The sequence below is a fragment of the Bos grunniens genome, chromosome 3 (genome assembly GCF_055505025.1).
Source record: "Bos grunniens cultivar Pamir isolate PY7600 chromosome 3, Bosgru_T2T1.0, whole genome shotgun sequence".
Lineage (NCBI taxonomy): Eukaryota > Metazoa > Chordata > Mammalia > Artiodactyla > Bovidae > Bos > Bos grunniens.
Genome location: NC_141167.1, coordinates 121,806,556 through 121,812,683, shown reverse-complemented (window position 1 = coordinate 121,812,683; position 6,128 = coordinate 121,806,556).

Genomic DNA, 6,128 nt, shown 5'->3' with positions numbered 1-6,128 from the left:
CAGATGTGTAATTGAGTAGGCTGGGGCAAGGCAGGTAGGCTTGTGGATCTGGGTAGTCATGTTACAGGGCAGGTTAGTGTGGTGTCTGTAGGCGTGTGACGGGTGGGTTAAAGAGAGGAGGGTAGGTGTGTGGCAGGGAAGATTGTTGAGTGGTTCAACAGCATGTGGTTGGGCAGGTTGAGACAATGTGGGTAGGCGTATGGAGGTGCATGTTTGGCGTGGCTCTAGGTGTGAAGCAGTGTGGTTTAGGGTGAAGCTGGTAGACATGTGGTGGAATGGGTTAAGGACAGGTGGCTATTAGTTTGACAGGGCGAGTTGTGAGGTGTAGTGAAATGAAGCAGTGAGGTGTAGCAGTGAAGTTGTGTAATCTGGGGCAAAGTGGCTAGCTGTTCATGTTGCAGGGCTGGTTGGGGCAACATATGTAGGAAGTGTGATGCAGTGGGTTGGGACAAGGCAGGCTGGTGTTCACCAAGGAGGATTGGGATAAGGCAAGTGGCACGTCGCAGGGCTGGTTGAAATGAGGTGGGTAAGGGTGTGGTGGTGTGAGTTGGTGTGAGGTAGTTGGCATGGGTGGGACAATTTGAAGTGAGGTGGGTACTCATCTTGCAGGTGGGTTGGGGTGAGTTGGGTAGGTGTGTGGTGGGATGATTTCAGTGAAGCATGTAAGCATAGGCAGGGCAGGTTAGGTTAGATGAGTAGGCAGGTCGTAGGTAGGGTTTGGGCAACATGGATAACCATTTCAAAGTCCTCGTAGGGGTGAGATAGGTAGGGGTGTGGCAAGGCAGGTTAGAGTGAAGCTGCGTGGTGGCATGCACTGGGGCAGGGTGGGTAGGTGCCGGGGTCCAGCCCCGGTGGATCCAGGGAATTCGAAGCGGGGACAGCGTCGGCGAGGATCAGGAAACAATTGCTTAATTAAATGTTAATTAAGGATATAAAGAGTGGTTAAATAAGGATGGCTCAATGAGAAGATTTAGTGGAGAAAAGAGGCTGAATAATTCAGCCAGAAGGTGAGAGAAAGAACATGGGGAGACCAAGTTTCAGTGAACAAGGCCCAAATATGAAAAACAAATAAAGAGATGTTGTATTACATCTTTAATTGCTTCCCCTGTGCTGGGAGCAGGAGCTCCGCCCATGGCAGGTAGGCACGTGGTGGGCCAGGGTGTGGCATGGTGTTTAGGCATGAGATGAAGCAGGGTGAGGTGAGAAAGGTAGATGTGTTGTTGTATTTCTTGCATTAAGGGGTGTAAGCATGTGGCAAGGATGGTAGGGACAAACTGTAAGTGTGTGGCAGTATGGGTTGGAGTGAGCACAGCATGTAGATAAGTGGTTCATTGAGGCAAGGCAGGTAGGTGTATGTTGCATGAATGGGGTGAGGTGGATAGGCACATGGTAGGATGGGTTGGGGCAAAGCAGGCAGACGTGAGGCTGTCCAGGTTGGTGTGAAGCAGCAAGGTAAGCAGTGGAGCAATTGGGTGCAAAATTGGTGGACATGTGGCAGAGCAGGTTGGGACAAGGCAGGTGAATGTGAGTCAGAGCAGGTTTACAAGAGGCAGGTAGCCCTCTGGTGAAGTGGGTTGAACAAGTCAGGAAGGCGTGTGGCTTGGCAGGTTAGGGTGAGGAGGGTAGTCATGTATTTTGTTGGGTTTGGACAAAGCATGAAGGTATGTGGTGGGGAGGCTTAAAGTGGTAGGAATAGGAATGTGCCAGGGCAGATTTGGGAGAAGCAGGTATGCATTTGGCAAAGCAAGTTTGATGCGAGGCAATTAGACATGTGGTGAGATGGATTGGGTCAGGCAGGTAGGTGTGTGGCAAGGCAGGATTGTCAAGGCATTTAGATTTGTGGTGAGTCGGGTTTGTGCAAGACATGTAAACATGTGGAGGGTTGTAGTGGGGCGAGGCTGTAGGTGTGTGGCAAGATGAGTTGAACAATGTTAGTAAGCATTTGTAGCTTTGGCTTGAGGCAAGATAAATAGGCGTATTGTGGGTGGGTTGTGGTGAATTGGTTAGTTGCATGGCAGGGCAGGTTGAGGTTGGTAAGCATGTGACATGGCGGGTAAAAGTATGTCAGGTAAGCGTGTGGAGGGGCATGTTGGGTTGAGGCTCATAGGTATGTGGTGAGACAGATTGGAGTATGGAGGGTAGTCATGTGGCAGGGCAGGTTGGGGTGAGGCAGGTAGGTGTGAAGTGGAGCGAGGAGGTATGTGGAGGTGTGGATTGGGACAAGACAGGTATGGATTGGGTTGATGTGTGGAAGGGCAGTTGGGGTGAGGTGGGAAGACTGGGGAGGGGCAGATTAGGGTGGCATGTGTAGGCGTGTAGTGGGTCAAGATTGAGCAAGGCACAAAGAGGTGTCCTGGGGTGGCTTGAAATGGTGGAGGTATCTTTGTTGCAGGGTGGGGAGAAGATATAAGTGTAGGTAGAGTGAGAAATGCAAAAAAGCAAAATGGCTGTCTGAGGAGGCCTTACAAATAGCTGTGAAAAGAAGGGAAGCGAAAAGCAAAGGAGAAAAGGAAAGATATACCCATTTGATGCAGAGTTCTAAAGAATAGCAAGGAGAGATAAGAAAGCCTTCCTCAGCGATCAATGCAAAGAAATAGAGGAAAACAACAGAATGGGAAAGACTAGAGATCTCTTATAGATATCAAGGGAATATTTCATGCAAAGATGGGCTCTATAAAGGACAGAAATGGTAGGGACCTAACAGAAGTAGAAGATATGAAGAAGAGGTGAAGTAAGCCAGAAAGAAACACACCAATACAGTATACTAATGCATATATATGGAATTTAGAAAGATGGTACGATAACATCGTTTTCTTGTCTTGTATGTGAGACAGCAAAAGAGATACAGATGTATTGAACAGTCTTTTGGACTCTGTGGGAGAGGGCCAAGGCAGGATGATATGGGAGAAGGGCATTGAAACATGTAAATTATCATATGTGAAATGAATCACCAGTCCAGGATCTATGCATGATACAGGGTGCTCAGGGCTGGTGCACTGGGATGACCCAGAGGGATGGAATGGGGAGGGAGATGGGAGGGGGGTTCAGGATAGGGAACACGTGTACACCCATGGCAGATTCAAGTCAATGTATGGCAAAACCAATACAATATTGTAAAATAAATAAATAAATAAACATAAAAAATAAATAAAATTGCTACCAAAAGAAAGTAAATAAATAAATAATTTTATAAAATAAAAAAAAAAAGAAGAGGTGGCAAGAATACACAGAAGAACTGTACAAAAAAGATCTTCATGACCCAGATAATGAAGGTGTGATCACTCACCTAGAACCAGACATCCTGGAATGTGAAGTCAAGTGGGCCTTAGGAAGCATCACTACGAACAAAGCTAGTGGAGGTGATGGAATTCCAATTGAGCTATTTCAAATCGTAAAAGATGATGCTGTGAAAGTGCTGCACTCAATATGCCAGCAAATTGGGAAAACTCAGCAGTGGCCACAGGACTGGAAAAGGTCAGTTTTCATTCCAATCCCTAAGAAAGGCAATGCCAAAGAATGCTCAGACTACCGCACAATTGCACTCATCTCACACACTAGTAAAGTAATGCTCAAAATTCTTCAAGCCAGGCTTCAGCAATAACATGAACCATGAACTTCCAGATGTTCAAGCTGGATTTAAAAAAGGCAGAGGAACCAGAGATCAAATTGCCAATATCCACTGGATCATGGAAAAAGCAAGAGAGTTCCAGAAAAACATCTATTTCTGCTTTATTGACTATGCCAAAGCCTTTGACTGTGTGGTTCACAATAAACTGTGGAAAATTCTGAAAGAAATGGGAATACCAGACCACCTGACCTGCCTCTTGAGAAACCTGTATGCAGGTCAGGAAGCAATAGTTAGAACTGGACATGGAACAACAGACTGGTTCCCAATTGGGAAAGGACTACATCAAAGCTGTATATTGTCACCCTGCTTATTTAACTTACATGCAGAGTACATCATGTGAAATGCCAGGCTGGATATAGCACAAGCTAGAATCAAGATTGCCGGGAGAAATATCAATAACCTCAGGTATGCAGACGACACCACACTTATGGCAGAAAGGGAAGAAGAACTAATGAGCCTCTTGATGAAAGTGAAAGAGGAGAGTGAAAAAGTTGGCTTAAAGCTCAACATTCAGAAAACGAAGATCATGGTATCCAGTCCCATCACCTCATGGCGAATAGATGGGAACAGTGGAAACAGTGAGAGACTTTATTTTGGGGGGCTCCAAAATCACTGAAGTTGGTGATTGCAGCCATGAAATTAAAAGACGCTTACACCTTGGAAGGAAAGTTATGACCAACCTAGATAGCATATTAAAAAGCAGAGACATTACTTTGCCAACAAAGGTCCGTCTAGTCAAGGCTATGGTTTTTCCAGTGGTCATGTATATATAGAAAGCTGAGCACTGAAGAATTGATGCTTTTGAACTGTGGTGTTGGAGAAGACTCTTGAGAGTCCCTTGGACTGCAAGGAGATCCAACCAGTCCATCCTAAAGGAGATCAGTCCTGAGTGTTCATTGGAAGGACTGATGTTGAAGCTGAAACTCCAATACTTTGGCCACCTGATGTGAAGAGCTGACTCATTGGAAAAGACCCTGATGCTGGGAAACATTGAGGGCAGGAGGAGAAGGGGATGACAGAGGATGAGATGGTTGGATGGCATCACTGACTCAATGGAGTTGGCGATGGACAGGGAGGCCTGGCGTGCTGCGGTTCATGGGGTCACAGTCAGACACAACTGAGCGACTGAACTGAACTGACTGAAGGTCACCACGTGTTTGGAGTGGCATCACTGCCAGAGATCCAGGTCCAAAAATGGAATGGCACCAGAAAACAGGCTAACTACAACATGTTAAAAGATCCTTCTCTGTAGAAAAAGCCAAGGACTCACAGTGCTGTGTTTGGATGCCCCAGGCTAAGAGTTGGCATGGGTGAGTTTTTATGGGCTCTACTGATGGAACTGTGGGAGTGATCTTGGTACCCAGCAGTGAGTGGTGACATGAAGTGAGAACTTAATTTCCTGCCCAGGAATTGAACCTGGATAGCCTGGGTGAAAACTAGAAGACTGAGCCACCAGATCAGCAAGGGCTAGAGGCTAGAAGCTATTTTTCTGGGCTCTTTCCTCCAGTGAAAAATGCATTTATTATGGAGGCAAAAACTGTAAATGCAGGTTCAGTTTATTATTAGAGGCACAGCACAACAACAAGTGGGGCAGCACACAGAGGAATGGTTTCTTAAGGTGGAAGCAAGGGAGAAATACATACTCAAAGAGAAAGGGTATAGGTGTACCCCCTAGAGAGGGGGAGCACAATAAAGAAGTGGTTAAATCATTTATATATGACAGTTCTTCAGATCTTTGTTTATCTTCTGCCAATTATCTGGCTTCTTTTTCCACACCTGACCTACCCCAGAACCCTTCCCAACATGCACACACAACTGTTTTCCAAGATGGATTTCCAGTTGAGAGGCCTATGGAATCACATATTAACATCACATATTATGGGGCAGTACACCATTCTTTTGGAGAAGGCAATGGCACCCCACTCCAGTACTCTTGCCTGGAAAATCCCATGGATGGAAGAGCCTGGTAGGCTGCAGTCCATGGGGTCACTAAGAGTCGGACACGATTGAGTGACTTCACTTTCACTTTTCACTTTCATGCATTGGAGAAGGAAATGGCAACCCACTCCAGTGTTCTTGCCTGGAGAATTCCAGGGACGGGGGAGCCTGGTGGGCTGTCATCTCTGGGGTCGCACAGAGTCGGACATGACTGAAGCGACTTAGCAGCAGCAGCACACCATTCTTTTTGACCCCAAGGAGGCTTTCTGCACATGTGAAATGTCTCTCTTGCCCCAAGGATGGTAAATATATAACCTCTTGATTTTTTACTCAAACAGGTTTAGCTCCTCTATGTTCCTGCCATAACTGTTACCTTAGGGTGTCCACAGGAGACAAAACTTGGCTTTTTATCCTGTTTCAGTTGTTAGTTCCATTTAGAAGAGCAAACACGAGGCTGGTTGTAGATATCTAACCTGGAGCCCACCTATTGTCTATTTCGAGAAATGCAAACAGGTGGCTAGCTGTAAGTGTCTGGCCTGAAGCCCATCTTTTTCTTGCCTCA